This window comes from Cyanistes caeruleus, chromosome 3 (assembly GCF_971803275.1).
Source record: "Cyanistes caeruleus chromosome 3, bCyaCae1.hap1.1, whole genome shotgun sequence".
NCBI classification, from domain to species: domain Eukaryota; kingdom Metazoa; phylum Chordata; class Aves; order Passeriformes; family Paridae; genus Cyanistes; species Cyanistes caeruleus.
The window spans coordinates 98,342,215-98,364,526 of NC_141703.1; the positions used below are offsets into that span (position 1 = coordinate 98,342,215).

At 41.9% G+C, this 22,312-nt stretch overlaps 1 protein-coding gene across 1 annotated transcript in view; it reads left to right on the forward strand.

Annotated features, from left to right (window-relative positions):
- Nucleotides 1-22,312, forward strand: part of CD96 (CD96 molecule) — a 101,596-nt gene that overhangs the window by 22,139 nt on the left and 57,145 nt on the right. The window contains exons 2-3 of the mRNA XM_023943208.2: nt 7,656-7,784; nt 13,361-13,799. The gene's annotated coding sequence lies outside the window, so the exon portion shown is untranslated. The remainder of the gene's footprint in view (nt 1-7,655; nt 7,785-13,360; nt 13,800-22,312) is intronic.

Here is a 22,312-nt window from a genome sequence, read left to right on the forward strand (position 1 = left end):
GGGGCTCCTTATGCATTGTGTTACAGCCTGTACTGCAGGCAGTCCCTCAGGCTTCTTCAGGAGCTTGGTCTCACAGGGCTTGTCAGCCCAGCAGTGCCGTGAGCACTTGTTTCACACGTGCTGAAACAGAGACTCTGTGAACTGATCAAAAGCTGCTTCTCTAGTAAAGGACATCAGTTCCTCCACTGATTTGTCAGCTTGAATGAGAAGTGTGTGTCCCAGGCTGCCCAGAAGGTCTGGGACAGGGCAAGTGTGACATGTGGATACACAGCCTGCCAGCCCCATACAACAGGCAGCTCTCCTCCACTTCCACAGGGGCAAGGACAGGACTTTTCTTCCTGTTTGTCCTTTGTTAGGGTGCAGAGCATGCTTGGTGTTTGTGTTTGCACATTTTGTAGGAAAAAAAGGAAAAAGAACAACGCTGTGGTTCTCTACTATGATTTATCTGGATGGTTCGTAGTATAGTAGAGAACTTCGAAAGTCTAAGGATGTAAGCCTTCAGCAGCAAAATTCAGTTTGTTCTTTCAGCTAGGTAAAATGCCATTTAGATGTACTCAATTAAAAATCAGGAATAAAACATTTACTAAGGTTACAGGGAGTTCCTGTGTGTGTATCCCAGATATCCCGGGTAGTTTATTCAGGATGCATTACAAAAGATTTATTATGTCAAACTGCAGGGTTAAGGCCAAACAAGTGCTTTTTGGATCAAATATTTATTCTTTCTGGTGATTGATACACAAGATCACAAAGATCGAGAAGTACTCTGCATTTTATTTAAAAATGTACTTCAGACCTGGCCAAGTGATCATCAAAATAATTTATATTTTTTTCAACCTGATCTTTACCTTGAAATGTGTTTTAGTTAATGAAATTTCCTCTTCTGAAGTTGAATGAGCATTAGCACAGAATCTGACTAAAAAGCTGCCTTCCTCTGTATGATTTATTTAACAGGGAGCCAGTGATAACATACTAGAACGTAGCAGAATGTTTTTGGTCCCATAGTGATGAGAGGTCCTAAGAGCCATGGCATAGATGTGATGGGACTGGAAATAAAAAAGTATGTAATTGTGTGTTTAGTGTACTTGTTCACAGAGCTCCTGCAGATTTTCTTTATTAAGTGACTGTCACTTGAGAAGCAGCAGAAGAGCAAAAATAGATGACTTTGTACAGCACACCTTGGCACGCTGTATTACTCTTCAGCATAAGATTTTACCCCGTGCCTCAGGACCACATGAATCATAGTGAAAGGAAGCTGACAGCTTCCTAATGCTCTTTTTGCATGTGCCTGTCTATCCCCTCACCCTCTGTTCATCTGAAAATCAGAATTAAACTAAACCAAACCCCAGTGAGATGCTTGCCTGAAATGCTTTTCTGTAGACCCGAGCCAGAGACATTTCCTGGGGTGCTGTGTGTTGGGAAAATTGGAATAAAAATGCTGTCCAGCTGATGGCTCGTGCTGGTGGCACCTGTAATCTGATCAAACTTCAGGCTCTTCCTGGTGGTAAGTGGAAGGTAATGCCAAGTGTGCCTGAGTGTGTTACCAGCTGTCAGGCTGAGCTTGAGAAGCACCATTAAGGCATTTCACTGCAGGAAGCTGGGTCACACTGTAGGGTTGCTGTGATTTTCTGTGGTGGGCACAGACCAGGCTCCTCTGAGGAGATATGATCAGAACTGAGCTTTGCAGTCCACCACAGTGGTCAAGGTTCCTGATGTGACACCTGTCACTGGGCAACTCAGAAACATTCTCTAAGAGAGAAGAGCAGTTTGGAGAGTTATTACACTATTAGCACAATATTACAATATATGTCACTGTCGGACATTGTGCACCGCTGATTTACAGCTTTTTAAAAGTCTTTATTGCTCGAGAAGGTTGATATCAGCTGATAAAGCTGATCTGTGTCATTCTGAGAAGCCCAGTCTCCTCCTAAAAACTTGTGGAGGAACAGGGATGGGTCAGCAGATGGCAGTTTGGAGAAAAAGTGTCACAACCCGTAAATATGTTCTCTTACATCAGGAGTGCTAGGAGACAAAGCTGAAAACCAGTTTATAAGGATAGAGGCAACAATTACAGAGGAGATGCTGGGTGTCAGAAAAGGAGAAGGAAGAAACAGCAGGGTCCAGAATACCTTTGGGTGCTCCTGAAATCGCTCAGCCCCACTCAAGCTGCTTGTAGTAAACACACAGCTAAAATTCAAGCACTGCCTTTATAAAACCTCTTGGTTTCAGAGAAGTGGATCTCTGTCTTACAGGTTCTTCTTCCGAGACTGCTTCCCTCCTTTGTAGAGCAGCTGGCAGGCTGGCCCAGCCAGGCCTTGACTCCTACAGGTGCCACCTGCTCTGCCTTGCCCTGCTGGAGCCAGCACATCTTTGTGCCTGGTCCGTGGGGAGGCTCTGACCTCGGGCTTGGCTGCTGGCCCACGGCAGGAGCAGCTCACGGAGAGAGCCCTGGGGTCAGGAGAGCTTGGGCAGCTTTGGGATGTGATCTGCTGGGCAGCAGGAACACACACACAGACAGACAGACACACACACAGATACACTGACACACAGACAGACAGACATACAGATATACAGATATACAGACACACACACACAGACACACACACACACAGACACACACACACACACACACACAGACATACAGAAACACACACACAGACAGACAGACATACAGATATACAGACACACACACACAGACACACACACACACAGACACACACACACACACAGACACACACACACACACACAGACACACACACAGACACACAGACACACACAAACACACACAAACACATACACAGACACACACAGACAGACACACAGACACACACACACAGACACACACACAGACACACAGACACACACAAACACACACACACACACACAAACACATACACACACGAGCACACACACAGACACATACACACACAGACACACAACACACACACACACAAACACATATACACACACACACACACAGAGCACACATACACAGACACAAACACATATACACAGATATGCACACACACACACACACAGAGCACACACACCCAGGGCAGCTGCTGCCTGCCCACCCTGCAGGGCTCCCACAGCCCAAGCCCACCTCGAACAGCGGCTGTGCAGCTGGCACAGCCCACGGGCAGCCGGAACCATCGCCAGCACAGGCTTAGCAGGAGAGCACATCACAGCCAGAGTCGAAGGCTGAATTGAGATATCGGTGGGGGAGGTGGCTATTATGTTCCAGCTCTCTTTAAAAACCACTCTGTGACTTGTAAGGCATTGTGTTGTGCTTGTTGCTGAATTTAAGACCGCTGACTGTCAGGCGGTGAAGGTCACTTTGTGCTTTCCTCTTTCAGGCAAGTTGCTGTTTATATTCCCAAGGGAGCAGCAGTGCTGACTTACTCCTGGTACTGTAACCCGGGAATCATGTTCTCTCCCAGGGAAAGGTCCCCCATGCACTCCCTTAGGACCCATGCACTTGGAGAGCTGTATATCGTGTAGGTGTCAAGCACAATCAGAGCTTCCTTGTCAGGATGTGTTAGGGCAGCTGCCTGCAATTTGTGTGACAGTGCACGTCTCTGCCAATAAACTACTTTTTCTCTCCCTTATGCCGTGTCTGCAGGGCTGCTGGATGCTGCCAGGAGAGAGAGCAACTGCGTGCACAGAGGTGGCACCTCTTGAAATCCCTGTTCTGCACGAGGTATTATTGATTGGCTTTGTGGATGGATCCCAGGGGCTGAACACGAACATCACGTACCAGAGCGTGACATTTTAATCAGAGACACATTTAACTACCGAGAGCAGCTTGGATAATGTCTACTTTTTTTAAAAAAATAAGTAAATAAAATTACACCAAAGCAAAAAGAAAATGTATATGCTGGTTTAGAGTTACACATAGTTAAATGTAGAATCCAAATAAGTAGGTTGTGTCAGGGCCAAGAGCACTTTGAAGTAAAGCTGTTGTAAGTGCAAATCAGTGATACAAGTGAAGACTATGAAACAGGGTTTTTGCACATGCATGTGCACAGACCATGGCTAAGCAGCAAAGCTTGCTCAGTGCAGTGCCATTCCTGTCTGCCAGCTGTAAAATCACTTGGCTCAGTGGATAAAAAGGTGTTCTGCAGGAGATGAGGCTGGCAAGGAGCAAGAGAGATTTACAAAAGGTAGATGGAGTTTTCTCTGTATTTGCAATGATAAATAGTGGTGAGAAAAATGAAGCTCTTTTTGGGTTGATGTGCCAGCTAGTACCACCGATATTTTGTGAAAATGACCACCCCAGAAACATCAAGGAAGGTTATCCTTCTCCTCCTCAGCCTGTAACACACTGTGCAATAGAGTTTACCCTTGTGTGGTAAAGTCTCAGGGTCCCTGAAGAGCTCTGTTAACCTTGAAATTTGTGTAGTAGGTAGGTTACTTTCTACCTGCAAAGTAGAAAGCACAGCTTATTCACAGGCATGAATGACACCAAATCTAGTCCAGAGGTAGACTTGAAAGGACATTCATCTGCTGTTTGTGGGAATTTAAGAGAGGAAGCTTCTGAAACAACGAGACAGAGAGAATAGTAAAATTATTCCCAAAGCGCTGCCTGCCTGCTAATTGCTGGCCATCTCCTTTTGTAAAAAAAAGCAAGAGAAGGAGTTCACACAGGCCAAAGTGATTGCCGACTTCTGGGGAAAACTGTTCTCTTTCTTCTCTTGATTTTGGATGCTTGAAATGAGGAAAGCAACATACCAGAGTACAGAGAGAGGAAAACCAGTCGATGTTACTTTGGTATCAGATGATCAAAGGTATGATCCCCTCTGCAGCACCCTGAGAATGGCAGAGTTCCTCTCTGCCTGGGGGAACTGCTCCTAGCTCAGAGCAGGCAATGTCCTTTTGCTCCCTGGGTTGTCACACACATCAGGAGCTGCCTGCCTGCCCTAGGACAGCAGGGTATTTAGCTTTTCCCAGCAGAAACAGGGCAGTTTAACCAGTTATCTTCTGCCAATGAAAAGAAACAGGAAGGCAAGCGTCAGAGAATGATTATTCCCTGGGTAGTGACACGGCTGGCACGCATTTTCTTGTGAATTCCAGTCAGCTACAGCTATTAAGTAGCAGGAATTTATGAAATTCATGGCCAGCTTTCCTACTCAGCTCCCTTTCGTCGTTTTAAAAGTCTGTGATTTTGTTCTGACTACTGTACTTTAAATGCAGAAAATAATAGAAGCTAAGAGGAAAATGGTTTGTTCTTAATATTCAGTTGCCACTTTACTGTGTGCATTTTAACACTCAAAATGCACCGGCTCTGGCTGACATTTCCATCATGTTGGAGTGCTTGTATGCCCCTCGTGTTTCTAATGAGGCACAAAGTATAGAGAACGTAAATGACAGGATATAGGCTGCAGTTTTTTTAATGACCAAAATCACATATATTTTAAAGCTCTAGCCTAAGGTTACAGCACAACAAGGCAGGCAGTCTCTTTCATCTGCAGTTTACTTGAAAACTAGGACCAAATTTCAGTCTCCCCAGGTGACAGAAAACAGCAGAGGGTCCCCAGTGCAAAAGCAGAGACACGGTCATGCACCATCCTGCCCTGTAGAGCCTGTTTTCCAAGAATCCAGTGACACCTTTCTTTGTAGAAGTAAAGCAGACGAGGGCAGGACAGTCAGAGAGCCAATGAGGCAAAAGGAAATGGAGAAAAAAAAATGAAATCAGTACTGTGAAGACATTAGGTGAGGGTGTTACAGTACCTGATGTGAGAGACATTAATCGGGACATTCATAACATTTTCCCCCACCTCATCAGGAAAAGGGTTGCACTGACTTTGCCATCAGAAATGATGAACAGCATCAGCTCATCTGAGCTCTTAATATACATCACACCTTTTGTATGAATTTTTGCCAGAACTATGGGGCAATTTTCTGAGATGAGAATTATTTTTTGTCACCTGTAAATTGCACTTTTGTGGGGAGCCATACTGAGGAAAAGGTAGGTGAGATGTCGGTGGGGTGAGCTGGTGCACTGAGGCTGCACAGCTGACAAATGAGATTTCTGACAAGGAGAGATGTAGGAAAAGAAAAAAGAAAAAAAAAAAAAAAGAAAATAACCAAGTTCAATTCCTAGTAATTTAAACAGACTGCTGAAATTGCAAGCTGTGATAGGGAAAATTCTGTTTTTCAGACACAAATGGACAGTGGACCTTGCCATGAAAATGCCAGTGTGAATCAGTCTCTGAATTATGTTCTTAGGTTTAAATAGTCCTTACCTGGGTCTTGGCAAAGGGTTAAGACAGGGTTGTAGCAAGCTCATGGTTACTTCTTGCATTACAGTAGCATTACAGACATGTTCAGGACCCTGAATTCCAACTGCAGTTTTCACAGGCAGTATGCACTGAAGCTGTTGTGTAAGCATACAAAAATACATGTATATGTGGTGAAGCCCCCTGTGAACCATTAAATACATTTGGAGAGATGAATGTCAATCAAAAAAACTTGCTTATATTCCACCTGCAGAGTTGCACAAGGAGAGGAAACCAAAACAAACAAAAATCAACACTATCTAAAGCTCCAGATTTCTCATTGTTTACATCCCTGTCCTTTTTATTTTACCAGAAGGTGTTATTGGAAACTTTCAGTGGCACAGGGTCTGTGCAGTATCAAGATTTCTTTTGTTTTTCTGGTGCATGGCAGAGTTGCTGTATGATGATGGGGCAGGAGCAGCCCAAAGGCTTTTTGTACTGTGTAAACTCATGGTGTTGGCACATTAATCTGTTCCTTGGGCTTGAACTTCCATTAAGTCAACTCATGCTGTAGTACTAAAAATGTAACAAAATTGAATTTGGGGAAGACAAAACTGATAAGAGATTTGCTGCTTCTGGGAGTGTGAATCAGACCTTTTCTGCAGCAAAGCTGCAAACATTATCTGAATGTTGAGTACACAGAGACAGTGAAGTTCTTTTCTTGGTTATAGCTCTTACCTGATTGTGGGGAGTACCTGTTTGCTTCTCTACTTCAGCAATTGTCTGCAAGATAGCAACAAAAGGAGCTATCCAAGATGCTTTTGATAACTTTCAGGCAGGACAGCACAATGAGCATAGCAGCAATAGATGTATGCTCTGATATCAAGCAGTGAGTGCTTTTTAAGGTAGTGAGGTGGATTTTGCTCATATTTAAGCAATGCCTTGGACTATCCTTTCTGAGACATTTTCATGTCTACCTTTGATCTGAAATGTGTTAATCTAATGAGTGGGTAGAGAAAATGAGTTACTATGGGAATAACATCTTTCTCTAACTTAGGGCCCAGCTGGTTGCTCTGGCAATTGAAGCACGCCGCGAGGCCGCCAGAGACAAACGTGCATTTCAGTCTTAAAGAGAGCATTCAGGCTTGGGCTTGGGGTGTGAAGGATAAGAGCAGACCTCTGGGAGCTGCATCACCTGCTTAAAGCAAAGTGAGAGGAGGGGGGAGTGTGCTGGGATCTGGCTGTGGTTAGGAAACAGAAACTTATCTGCTGGGAAGGAAACAAAGGCTCTGCTTCTGGGTTTCTTGGCGTGTAACTGGTAAATGATAAGGACAGTGTTAAAGCTGAAAGCTTTTAAATCTGTTCTGGTGGTCATTAGTAAGGTATTTCACCATTAAACAGCTCTATAAGTTCCTTTTGCTTCCTATTTCTTCCTGTAGGCTCACAGAAGCCATGAGTATGAGCAGCATGGGTGTGTCTTCCCTTGACCAGGAGAGCAGTGGTACCCGCAGCGGGGGCTCGTCACCTCTGTGGAGCAGCTGCTGGCTGGGAAGCAGCATCCTGTACTGGTATTAAAGTTCTTCTCTTTGCACCTTCCTAAAAATATAACCCATGGGGAGAGGGAAAAGCTGAATTTCTTATTACTGCTCATTAAGGGGAGAAGTTTTCTCTGTGTGGGAAAGTCCTAATCTTCTCTTATTTGATTCCTGTCTTTGCCCTATTGCCTGAACAAGGCAAAGGGAAAAACCTATGGGCATCCTGCCTCCCTTCAGCTCACTTCCTCTTGGCAACATGTGAGCATTTTGCGAGTGCCAACCCCAACTTCAACACCTACAGGTGAGTAGGAAATAGTCCCTCTGGGCAGTTTCTTAGATGCTTACATTCCTCACTATTTAATGTGTGTCCTTGTTTTTTTGCCTACTTTCTCAGCAAAAGCACTGTACAATTTATGTGGTTAAATCAAATCAGGATCTAAGCATTTTGATCTGCTTTTTTTTAATGAAGATTAATTGAAGAAGAATTAACAAAACACATTCTGGATCAATATAAACTATGAAATGCAATATTAGACATGCAAACATCAAATGCCTATGACTTGCTGGATTTCTAACTGAGTTTTGACCACCACTTGAGTATTCCAGTGTTTCTCTCCACAGTCAAAAATTTTTCTTAGTTTTTTCTAAGTTTATCTTAGTTTTTTCAAGTTGATTCCTGCCCTCAAGGTCTCTTAGCAGTCCCTTGCCTGCTGTGTAACCAGGCTGAAAGTGAACCTTAAAGCAGATTAATCATTGGTAATTTCCTCCCAGCACTGTGAGCTTTTGGGTGATGCCTTCTCAGACAGCTGCAGATCTTACACTGCCCCAAGTTATGTCAGTGCTGCTCTCCTCCTGGCTGCTGCTGTCCAGGAATCACTGTGGGTCTGTGTGGATCCCCCACACCTGCCCTCAGACTGGTCCCTGCCCTATTTGTGTCACTGGGGCCGTGCTGCTCTGCCTGTGGCCCTGGTGCTTGGATTCTTCTGGTTTCTGTGTTGTTATTGTGACCCTACAATTAGAATTTCATCTCTCTATTGCTGTTTCTGAAGTTTAATGTTCTGCTCATTGATTGATTCATTTATTTGCTTGTTTTATGTGTATGCTGTAGAAACCTCAGGGACTTGCCCAGCTTTGAGCCCACCCACCCAAATCTCCTAGCTGGGGTGGGCTTGGCTGCCTTTACATGTGCACATGGCAAGGGAAGTGTCTCACTCTCTTCTGTGCCACAGGCACATCCCCAGGCCAGGCAGAGCCACACTATGCAAGGATTTGAACACAACCCAGGCTGCCTTTTTCCTGCTTTGAGCCCCACTGATGACAACAGCAGTAACTCGAGCACCCTGAGCTCAGTGTTGCAACACCTGCATTCCCAGTCTGCAGAAGTGCAACTGCAGCATCTCCCAGTCCCAAATGTGCCTCTCCACCTCTGGCACATTCCCTAGCTCCTCTCCTGAGAGTTTTCTGTGATGCAAAGAGGTCAATAATACAAATAATTAATGTCAAGTGGCTGTCAATAGATACTAGGTCTGAAAACATAGCATGTGTAAGCCCATATTAATTAATTGCATCCCACTCTGAAATTTGAACATTAAGCAAACTAGAAGGGATGGTATGGTGATAATGATCAATGCTTATTTTTTCCTGGAAGATGTTGAGAAGCAGAGCAGCTTTGACACAGCTAAGTCCTTACTGAGTTGGTTTATCTCTCCCTTCTTCTGAAATTGAATTTTTAAATATTTGGTAGTTAAAGGTCTAATGCTTACTTTACAGAATGTTGATCTGAGTCATAATATTAAAAAATTCCTTTAATGTATTTATTTAAAATACAAAAAGAAGAATTACACAGGAAAACAGCAAAGGAGAAATTAAATTTTCGTCTCAACACACAGACTGCTTTTCCATGTGATCTGATCCACGTTCTTGCTATTTATATTTCATACTTAGTCCTTGCATCTGGTGCATTTAGCCCAATCCAATCCCCTGCTCTCAGAAGCATTTCATCAAGGTGGAGGAGCAGGGATCTCAAACCTGGCACACAGAGACCTTGAAGAGGGTAATAGCAAATAAGGCATGTCAGACCAGTTCCACCATGTTAAAAAGAGCCCACATGAAGATCTTTCCCATACAGATATATTGATGTCTATATTGATTTATGGGGTGGAAGTTGTTGGATTTTTTTCTCTGATATTTCTAAAGCAGATATCTGATAGTGTCAACTTTTCTACGTTGCAAAACCTTTTTTGCAAATGGGAGGAAAAGAACTACAGGAATAGAATCAGAATCTTTATAAAGGCCTTGATTTTTAACATACAAAATTATCTCACTAGAATGAGCAGGAGGGGATACATGGAGGAACAGAGTAACATATTTTTACCTTCAGAATAATATAGATATTTACTTACTTTACTTTACACTTCTACTCAGGTGCAGAAACATTTCAATACAAGTTATTTTTCTTTGCACACTCAATATGATACAAGTCCAGGCTGCTGCCCGCACCAGTCCCTGTCTCTCTTTCCTGCCACATCCCTGCCAGTGAGAGGGCAGTGAACAGAACCGAGGGCAGGCTGCAGGGCAGGGGGTGGCTGAGGGCAGGGAGAGCCTGGAACTCATCTCTAGGTGGTTTAGAGCCAAGGAGCCTGCCTGTTAGGTGCCACTGAACTGAAATTATTCTGGTTGCTATGAAAATAAGAAAAGTTCTCCAAACCAGGATCTTAACTTTGGTCATGCTGGATATTCTTCTAGCTAAGCAGCAGAACTTGTTGAGCACAACATTTTCTCAGAAAATGCTCTGTGGAGTCCCTTTGGATGCTGAGAAACTGAGCAGTTGTTCTTCAGCCTCTGGTGGAGTAGCCAGTGTTATCGAAACATGGTGAATTGCAGTAATTCCTACAATCACTCATGACTGATTTATCACTTGATTGTAGGAATTCAGTTTAAATAGATTATTCCCATCTCCCTTGCTCCCTAATTGTTTGGTTTTTTTGGATGCTGAATCTTTGAGTTTCTCTCATAAAGTAGATTAAAGTCATTATAACTGTGTGCTTTTTAATCATTCTTCTGTATAATTACTGTTGCTGCCACTGTCTCCTGGTTTACACTGTTGCTGCCACTGTCTCCTGGTTTACACTGCTTCTTAATAGCAACTTGTATTACCAGAAGCTTTAAACATTGAATAATCTCTCAAGGTAGTAATTTGTTGTCTTTTTTTCTTTTCTTTTTTTTTTTTCTGGTGATGTTTTCAGTGATATCTTCAAACATCTGGCCTGCCCAGACGTTTTAATATTCACTTATCACTGTCTGGTTGGCCTCATTTTATTTCTAATAGCCCTTCTTCTGGATAACCAAAGTTATGCATTCATCACAGAGAGGATGTAAATAAGTCACATGTGACTGCATCAGGCATTAGGAAAATAGACCATCCAAAACCAGAAATGAGGCTGATGGCCAGAGATGATGCATAGGCAGTCTCTTGGCACTAGCAAAAGAACATTATTGGAGCCCGATTCAGCATTCATAGTAAATGCAAGTTGTAGTGGTTTCCATACTATGGAAGGATTATACCCCAATTTCTTCTTTTTAAAGCTTTTTTGGGGTTTCCATTGAGGGTCTCTTCAGGAATACAGCCATCCTTCTCCCTGGGCTCTCAGAGGCTTTTCCTGTATGGCATATGCCATCTCTGGAGAACTTGCCTTTCTCAAAAGCCAGAAAAAGCCAAACAGTTCACAGGTGGTATTTTATGTCTCTACGAGTCCCATGGACTGCAGTTCTGGCCAAGCTGAGCAGAAGTCGCTGGGCAGTGGCTCCCTGAGGAGCCTGAGGAGCCTGAAGAGCCTGAGGAACCCAAGGAGCCTGAGGGAGGAACCCTGTTCCGTGGCAGCCCCCTACATCCACTCATCACTGAGGGGCAGTGCTACTGGGTGATGGCATTTTGCAGGAGTGGCAAGGGTGTCCTCTGGGGTCACAGCCATGAGCTGCAGCACTGCCCATTAACACGCTGCATGTCGCATGCAGCGCACAGCCAGGACACCCTGTGTCCTGCCACAACAATGCACTGCTTGTTCTGCTGCAGCCTCTGCTCTTCACCCAAAATATCCACTGGAGCTGGCAGCCTGGCCTCCACACAGGACCCACCACAGGAATGGGACCTTAGAGGTGGGGCAGCACTCTCCAAGGCAGCTTCTGCTGTGTCCGTGAGGTGCTCGGAGATGGATCAGCAGCAGGAAGGGCTGGGAGAAGTGAAGAGTTCAGTACAGATCACTGAAAGTGGGGAGAGTGTCCTCTTGGTAGGTAAAGGACTGCGGTGGTGGGGGAAGTGTTCAGCCCTCCCCATCCTCAGGGACAGGACAAAATGAAGTGGGTTCCTCTGGGCTGGAAGGAAGAATAAAATCCTTGGTGAGGAAAGAGGGTGAAGCTTGGGACCTGGAACATGGTGGTATTTCAGCCTGGAACATGAGTCTGTCGAATCTGACACATATGATGGGCTCCTCCTCCCTTCTGGCAGGAGGATGGGTCAGGCTGGCTCTTAATCCTCTCTCCCCTCTGCTCTCTGTCTGTGGAAGTGCAAGCAAGAGGGAACAGAAATGCTGGGATTTGCACATACATCTCCCCTAAAGATCAAAACAAAAACACTGCGTAAAGCTTTTGACACACACGGGAAAGAATAAAAGCCAAAGACATCAATCATTTATGACTGAAAAGAAAGGAACAGTCAATAATTGCTTGTGGAAAATAAGACATTTACTTATATTTTAAATGACACCTTACAGATTTCTATTTTCTTTGCTTTATAGTTGTTGGGGAAATCATCACTTTATTTTTTCCTAGCATTCCTTCAGCCACTTTGGGACAAGCTCTTTCATTAATGGCAGTGACTGTCTGCATTTCTTTTAGCACCTTGTCTGTGCCCTATTTTATCTTGTCAAAGGAAACTAGCTGATAGATAGCAATTCTTAGGGTTTTTCTTGTCTATATGATTATCCAGACAGGATTTTGACAATTTCAGTACAATAGCCTCCTCTCAGGAAGTCTTTGATTACACTAAAATGTAGTTTGAAGTGCTAATTTCTTAACCTTATAGAGTTCATTATTTGGACAGATAAAAATTCAGTTTAAAATGACCTAACAGGTCATCTTGCCAAGGTATAATCTTGTTAAAATTTTCTCAAATTGAATTAAATGGGCTGTACACCATGTATTGATTAAAAAAATCTTCTTAATGTAGTCATATTATAACACTCTTGACATGATTTTTTTTTTTTTTTCCAGCTTTGACAGAGGTGTTTTTTTTACAGAAGCTTCAGTATTTTGTTTTGTAAAAATATCACCATCTTGATGGCTTCTCATTTGTATAAGACTTTGACCTCTGGACCAATCCTGTGTTTGGAGAAAACACAACTGCAAAATTATCTACTCCTTTGCCATTTGTGCATAAGTTTCTCATATTACATTGACATGAAGGAGCTGAAGGCTATTTTGGATTATTTTCTGAAGTACTGATGTTGTGGCCTTAATACAAATGCATCCTTTGCACTTTCAAAACAGAAATTTTTGTAAGTTCTGCTTTAAAATGTTCTTTTTTTCCCTGATAATTATAATTCTTATTTCAGTTCTTTTTTAGCCTGGAACAAAACCAAAGAAATAAAATAGTTAAATACACGAGGAGACAACTTCAGCTATGACTCATATTTCTGGAACGTGGGCAAAAGTCAGACAAGTTGAATTCAAGAGCTGCTCTGAGGTGTTGGATAAGGAGGAGGATCCCAACTTTACCCACCACCTTATCCATTCCCATCTATGGCTTTCATCTGCAAAATCTTTGTTTTGTGGATTTGGGAACTCTACAGCCACAGCCTCCTGTGGGCCTTTATGTCCCTGGGCTGTTCAGTGACCTCTCCTGGGAGAACAGGAAAAGCTCTGATGCCTCAGCATCGATTAATGGCCAAAACATGTGGCAAAAGAGAAACAAAAGGAAAGTGGAGTCTGCAATGATAGTGTTTTAAGTCTTCCTGTGGATATTAAAATGAAATTTGAATGTCCAAAATCTTGGTGAGTATTTGAACTTTGGCCTCCTCCACTAGCTTTGCTTTTAAAGAAGGTCATTTCAATAGTGATACTGTTTTTCTGATGGTCTTTGGTTCATCTACAAAAACTGCTCATCTGAGTTGATTGAGGAGGAAGGGAATAGATTGTTTGCAGGGGAGAGGAGCTATTAGAAAAAACATAAAAAATTTCTTTGGGTTTATATTCTAAGTGTTGAAAATACCATACAAAAAAACTTTTCTGGTATGCAGATCCTAGTCATTTAAACAAGACAATACTTTGGTTTCAAAAAATAAAAAAAAAAAATCCAGTTGTCCTTTCTTTAGAAAAAGATATTTTGTGGCAAGCCTGAAGTTGACAGTATTTGTTCAATTTACTGTAATTACTAGAAATGCTTCATCTATTCAAAAGCTTTCATGACACCCTCAGGGACTGTTAGACTTTAATATAAGCTGTTTTTATCTCTAGTTTTTCTCTCAGATGATTTCCCCTTTTGTTTTTTCAACATGTCTAGGTTTTATTATTATAGTGTTAATTTTTTTCACTTGAAAAGGTAACAGCAAAGCAATGGTGTTTCAAATCTTTTATCTAAATTCCTAGGGTCCAGTTCTTATGTAGAGCTAAGCTATTTCTTGCTAAAATAATGTTGCAGGTTTGCTAGTGAGCAGGCTCATTCAATCAATGGTTCCTGTTTGATAGACTAAATAAATGATGTTGTGCAATGTGATAATCTCAGAGTTTTCCCACCACCTGACAGAAGGCTCATACTGAAGTGGGAGTGCAGAAATGGAGGAATTGACAGGCCCAGACAAATGAACAATTAAGTTGGTGTGCTGAGGTCTGTGGCAAGGCAATGGAATAAGGTAGAATACGTGCCTGGAATACCAAAATCTTGCACACTAGTTTAAAGTGTCCCAGGAGGACTGCTGGACAGGCACCGCATGAAAAGCGGATGATATTCTTGTTACAGTAGATTAGGTGGCTTTTCAGCAGCCTAAAACTTGGAAATATGGGAAAATGAGGCCAGAACACTTTGGAAAAAGGAACCTATGTATATACATTTCTAAAGCAATAATCTGCTTATTTTCAGCAAATATGTTTTGAAGCAACCTCTGGTCAAAGAGGAAAAGGCCTGAGGTGTTGCAAGAAGCGAAATGTGGGAGTTTTCAGCAACAGGTCCCTTATTCCCAGAATGCAGCCTGGTTGATGGTGCCAATTACACTATTTTATATATATATATAATTTTTTATATATATATATATATATATATATATATATATATAATTTTATATATATATATTATTATATATACATATATGCCAATTGTGCAAGTCACAGATTTCAATTGTTACCGTTATCCAGCCACATCTGCAGTGTCACAAGTGGCAAAGTGACAATGAGAAGTGGGTATATTCAAGGTATCTCTTGCTTCTGTCGTACATCCATACCATAAAATTTTTGATTCTATTGGTTCTTGTTTAAGTAATTTCCCGCTTCAGAAAATAAAAATGTGTTATCAACAAAGTGTACTTCCCTGCACCTTTAGCTGGGACAGAAGAGATGCACCAGCAAATGCTTGAGCAGATGTAAAAGCATGGCTAGAGAAATGGGCTCTTATGAGGAACTGGTTTCAATTTTGGGATAAGTAAATGTGTTTGCTTTGGAATTACATTTTTTTCTTCTGGATGTATTTTTCCCTGTAACTGCCAATAAACTGCAAATAGGATGATAGAAAAGAAACTTCATTGTGAGTCATAAATAGGATTATTGACTAAATAGCAGTTGTAGGATCTGTGCTGCCAATGTGTAAGCCAAAAATCATATCTTGACTGTAGTGTTTTATTTCTATTTTCATAGAGGCAGCAGTTAAAAAAATCATTATCGCATGCGTCTGAGCTGATCATGTTTGATTTGGATGTCACTGGGACGCAATAAACAGGAAGCCCCAGGGTGCCATTTTACTAAGACAGTTTTCAGAGAGGAACCACGGTTTCTGCAGCAAAGCACCGCTGATTTACATGGATTTTCTTGTCACATGTTTTGGCAAAATGTATCAGCTTGTGCTTCTTAGCATCAACAAATAATACTTGACTTGCAAACGAGCTCCTTGGCAAGTACCCAGCCACAGGAGGCTTGGAGACTTGACTGTATAAAAAAGACTTTCCTTTCACCAATTTCCGAACTGGCACTGTCCCTGCCATGGTTGTCTGCAGCCTCTTGCTGATCCCTGCTCTTGATTCTTGGATATTGAAGCTATTCAGCCTGTTAGCTTTTACCAAATTCCAAGCAATGAAAATTAAACATTTATTCTTTCAATTTCCATGTAAATGCCTTAAAGGGCTCTAAAGCTCATTTGTGTTCTCATGTTTGAAATTAATCTTTTCTACCATGTGACATTGGTATCTTTACTCTCACAATGTAGGCCTTTCAAAATGTTCACCTTTTAAAGAAAAGAGGCAGCTTACTTTGTATTTTTCTTGTGCAGCCTTCTTGTTCATAATGAGCTTAAATATAAGGAGCATAAACCCATCTGGAAATAAAATTATGCACTAGGTTCACTAAAAAACGTAATTACATTATAATCAAACTGTCACTTTATGAGATAGTGGGAGATGAAATACACTATATGCTGACAAAAGAAGAGGATGGCTTGCTCTTTTAAACATCATCCATGGCACAAAGCAGTGAGGAAAATCTGAATTACGTACAGTGTAACCAGGAAAGCACTCGGAGCCAGGCAGGTAAACCTCAGCAGCAGGACCAGGGAGACAGATGTGCTTTCCTCTGGTGGGATGGGGGAATCTTCAGCTTATGCAGCCCAATACATGTGCAGGCTTCTACTGACAGCCCAAGGGTGTTTGGACACACGGTGGGAAACACTGACCTGTGATTAGGAGATTCACTCTATTCCTGTGTCGTGATTTGCACAGAGCTTCAGTCCGTGCTGCTGCAGCAGCCTGTGCATTACCTTCAATATTTGCATCACCCAAAGCAGTTGTGCCCCACCAAGCAGCCTGTACTCAGCCCTGTCTCAGGTTAAACATGTGAGGGAATTGGGACAATCGGGATGTGTGAGGATGTGTCTTTGTTCATGTTTTGCTGTATCTTATGGCCCTCTCAACCTGCCCAGTGTGGCTGGAAATGCCTCGGTTTAGGTGAAACCCATGGTCCTGTGTAGCCCCTAGGCAGACAGCAGCATTCAGGAGTGATTTCCTTCAGTGTTTCAAACCCTTGTCATATGAGCTGTCATTGAATTAGGGAATTTCTCCCTTCTGCCTTAATTTCTTTGAGATGTTTTCTGTTCTCTGTCAGCAGTGTTTCTGTTCCACGGGCAGATCCTTGCTCTGACACTCGACAACAGGTTGGTGGCAAGCGGTGGGCATGAGAGCAGGGCACAGGAAGAGGGAGCTGGTGCTGGGAGTCTGGATGCCAACCTCATCATTCCATCAGGAGCCAGAGAGGGGACAGGTGGGTGGCTGCCAGTTTATCCTCCTGGATGGACTGAAGCTGGTGAAAGATGGGTGCCCAGGAGAACTGCTCTTGCTGCCAGTAATGCATCTAATGAAAGAGAAATTTGTTCTCAGATAGGGGCTTTCTTCTGGTAACTGAAGATTTTATTCTGGAAATAAAAAGCTTCAGAAATATGAACAGCTTGAAATTCATGTTTTGTGGTCTGTTTTTTTTTTCCTGTTCTAGAGATAGAAATGGTGACATACCGAGAGGTCTGTGCTGTGTAAGCGGCACAGCTGATACCTTTATTCAGTGTCTTGCTTTTCATGCCATGAATGCAGTGACAGAGCAGCACAGCTTGCTGTGCTGGCTGAGCACGGGATTACTTTGGATACACGGTGGATAAGACCCATTTTGTATATTCATGACACATCTATCTGTCAGGGTCCTGAGAGCCTCAGGAAAACAAAAGGTGGGGGAGCTCACTGGAGAGTTCCTGATAATACACCTTGCTTTTTCAGATTGAAATCCCTAGTTTGTTTAAGTACAATTAATTTTTATTTCTTTTCTAAGGAAACAGGAAAGTTTCCAGTTCCAAGAACACAAATATGAAATAAAGCTTCATCAAAGAGAAAAATAATAAAACCTTGTCCAGATGCCTATGTAACTGTGTAGCCTCTGTTTTGACAGGAATAGCTTTTGTCAGAAACAGCTTTTGACAGCAGTTCTCCCCAGATAAAAGCAACCATGTTAAAGCTACTGTTCTTAACTTGGAACCAAATCTCAGCACAGGTAACTCCACTCATGATCTGCCAACAGTGGTTTACTGATGAGCTGTTAATTTCTGTATTGAAATTCTCATGGACTCAAATTTAGTATCCTCATTCTGCATTTTGCTCCTTCTTGGCAAGAGACTTGGTTAAATCACCACAGTCTTCTTTTCATTAAATTCATGCTCATATAGCCACCTTTATCATGCAATACATGTAAGAGATTTTGAATTAGGAAAAAACCAAACCAAAACAAAGCAAACAAATAAAAACTCTAGCAAGCCTCAAACCAACCAAACAAAACAGTCAATATTCTCAGGACAGAAGATACAGGTAAGGTTTTCTCTGTCTGTGCAGGTACTTCCACGAGGTCACTGTGGCCTGTTGGGTACAACAAGGCTGTTTGGAGCAGGAACTGCACTCACCCAAGTGTCCTGGGCAGTCTCCACTTTTCCTGTTTCTGTTCTGCTGCAAGGATTAAAGCAGGGATGCTGGTTCATCTCCATGCCCATCTTGCTGCAGACAGCAAGGCTCTCTGTTCACCCCAAATTTGCAGCCAAGCCAAGAGTGGAATTTGTGCTCCCTGGTGGATTTCAGTCCTTTAGAAAGTCAGAGGATTAACATATGCCATGCATATTCACTACCCTTGGGACCCCTTACCTTTCTGGCTCTTTCTGCTCATACTTAAATTGACCTCAAGTTGCAACAAATGCTGAAAAAAGGCTTCCAAATGCATTAGATGGTGCTCTTCTTTTGTTTTGTTTTGTTCTTGTTGTTACTAGTAAAATAATAATAATAATAATAATAATAATAATAATAATAATAATAATAATAATAATAATTTGCAGCTATTTAGTTGTTTGAGGGTTTGTTTTTTTTTTCCTATAAAGCTGTTTAAACAGCTGGGATTTGAGTTAAGCTGTAGAGGTCTGTTTGTGGTACAGGTAAACATCATTGCTTCTACAGGGAAAACTGAGTTGAAGGAGGAGTATATCCTTTTAGAAAACAAACACAACCTCTGGATCTAACACTGCTTACCTCTAGCACAGAAAAATGTAAGGCTTTTCCTTCTGCTCCTGTCAGACACAGAAGATATGTTGTTCCAAGCTAGCAAGCAGCTTGGGAAATGTCAAAAAATTAGCAATACACACTACTCTTTGGCTTTTGATTTAACCTGAACTGGTCATTATTAGAGTCCCATAAACAGCTACATCTTTCTGCTACTGTTTCTCCTTGCTCTGTGAAGATCACAGCAATGCAATAACTCAGCTCAGGTAGATGTGACATTCTAAGGCTAAGCTCTTTGTTTTACCTGCCTGCAGTAGCTTCTGCCTAGCAATGCAAACACCATGCATGAAAAAGAGGAAAATTCAATTCTTCTAAAAAATTAAGGCTGTGGGGATTTTTATGAGTGAAGGCATAGAGGAAGACAAAATTACCCATCTGGGCCCGAAGTGATGTTCTTGGCATGTATCACAGCTCTGGATGATAACAGGTGACATTGCTGACTCTTCTTAGCCTGAAAAAATAGTGGCAAAATTACTGTAGTAGGTTCATGACACTGCTGGTATTTAAGGATTCTGCACAAAAGTTATGAATTCTGGCCTGACTCAATGAACTTGGTGATGGAACTTGACAATGTTATTAGTTTCTTTTTGTTCTCCCTCTGTGTTTCTTCCTTCAGCTACTGTTCAGAGTGTAAAACAGACACTTACATATGAGCTGGTCTGTTAAGGTCTTTTCAGGTCCTGATTATTTTTCCTGATCCTGAAAGGAAGACAGATACTAGACCTTTTTATTCCTTCTCTGCAGGGGCCAGGGCACAAAGTCTCTGGCACAGCTTGATACTGAGGTATAGGGACTAGATGTGCTTAAAATGTACTAACAGAGCAGGATTATTTTCTAGTATCTGGGTGCATTTTGTCCATGTTTTTGTTGGAGGTGCTGTCACCAAAGGTCTACCCTTTTCCTTGTAACCAGGCTTTCATGCACTCTAGTCCTTTTGAGAGCTGAAACCTGCATCCTGATTTCTGAAATGGTTGAGCACCTCTGTCTCCTGAGATTATGTTGCTCTCCCCTTCTCCCCCCACCCCAACACTGAGATTCATCTTGTGTGTAGGGCAATATGGCTCTGAAACTGTTTCACCATTCTCTTTACAACAGCCCATGTGAAGAGTGGTGATGCTGGTAACTCACATCACTTCTTTTTGGCTTTTCCTTCTTCAGGCATGCTGAGACTGAAGGAAATTAATATCACACTTGTTATAAACCTGTCCTTGTGGCAGATGCAGATCCTCCTGAAAGCATGTCAAAACAACTTACTTAAGTGTGGCAATTTGCTAAAAATTAATAGAATGGAAAACAGGACAAAATCATATGGATACTTTGCAATTTCAGCATTTTAAGTAGAATACCAGCTCGGAGATGTGTGATGAGTTTTGATTGCAGAGAAAGCAAGGATGTAGGTTTTAGGAATCAGTCTCTGATGCATTTAAAAAATTCATCTGTGCAGTGTCTGTCTGCAAGAAAGCAGCCTTCCATGTGATCCCTGCTCTTCAAGCAAAGGTAGCAACGATTGTTGACCTGGATGAAATAAATCACTGGCCTTAGTACAATATTGGAACGAAACATCCTCTAAAATCTAATCAGCTTAAGCCTAAAACAGCTTTCATTTGCTCAAGCGAGAAGCTGCTGACCTGCTTGCTTAGTTTTATACTGTAATTTTCCTTGTCTTCGTAAAAATACATTACTTCAGTTTTTATTCTGCAGATTAAAAACAGAATTGATAATTTTAGTAAGTCAGGGTCTTATCCTGATTAATAAATCAAGCTTTTTTTCTGTCTCATTATAAAATGCACATGGCTTCATTAGAAACAATGTGGGCTGTTTACACTCCTCATTTGACTTAAAGTGTATGTGTGAAGCAAAACAAGAACCAGGGAAGGATTCTCCCATTCTCACTTAATGTGTTTGATAAAGAAGAAAAACCCCTTCTTTGCAGCACCTAATAATGAGTTCAACTAAAAACATAGGGGCTTGAAAAAAAACCTTTTTTTTTTTCTGCAAACTTTCTTGGTCCTATTGGCACCAAGTTCTCTCTAATGTAAATCCTATAAATTACATACCACTTCAGTTCTGGCCTTGGAGGTAAGTGGAAACCTGACCTCAACAACATTTAATCAAATTTGGTTGGTTGGGTTTGGGGGGTTTTTTGTTAGCACTAAACATATTTTTCCAGTGGAGATTTTGCACTGCATGCTGGACCTAAATTTCCTAGTAGAAACAGGCACTGTCCCAGGGTTTGGCATGTGTCTCCAACTCTGCTCAGTATCCTGTGTTTACCCTGTCCTTATTGCCATGCAAACTTCAGTTCCTTGTCTCCCCAACCGTATCTGACCAAGGTGTGTAATTAGCAATCCATAACAATGCAAAGGCAAGAAATAGGTCCCAAACTGGAGACATAGATGTAATGGCTATGAGGGTTGTGGGGGGTTTTTTGTTTTAGATTTTCGTTCACTTCAGTGCTATTAATGTATTTGATTAACCTCCCTGTTTAGTCTTGCCAAACTACTTACTTCAGGGCACGACACCTGCTTGTTACAAGCCTGATTTGCACTTGCATGTCCCAAGTGCAATATTCCAAAAGGGGAAATAAGATAAATAGAAAAAGAAAATTCAGGAGTCAAAAGCAGAAGAGTTTATTCAGAGGCCTAGAGTCCCCAGGGAGATTTTTATGTACAGAACACAAATCTAGCAAGTCATAGTTGCTAAGACACATGGATGTCAAGGCTCAGGAGAAGTGACTACCTAGACCATTAATAACAGAAGTAAATTGCACCCAGATATGAAACTGTAAATACAGTCAGCCTTTATCCCTTAAAAATGTTTTGCAGATTAGCACCATAACCTTGAAATTAATCTTTATTCCTTTAGCATTCTCTATTGCAAGTGAAGTTTCTGTATTTGCTGAATCATCTTTCATGCCAGTGCTCTGTGGCAGCCACGCTGCAAAGGTGCTGAGGAAAGAAGAGAGGTCATTTTACATGGAGCTGGTGTTCCACATGAGTCTTGCTCTTATCATGTCCAAAGGCTTGATTTTATGGAAGCTGCCAACATGCCTGGTTGAAAAAACACAGTGATATGAAAAATAGCCTCGTCTTTCTCATGGTCTGCCTAATTAAAAAGCTAATTGAATATCAGCTCAGTATGAGCTTTCTCCCTGCAGACATGATCTTTACTCAGACATCAAGTGATGCTTTTGAAGCATCAGTATATGTAGGCAATGGTCAGGGACCAAAT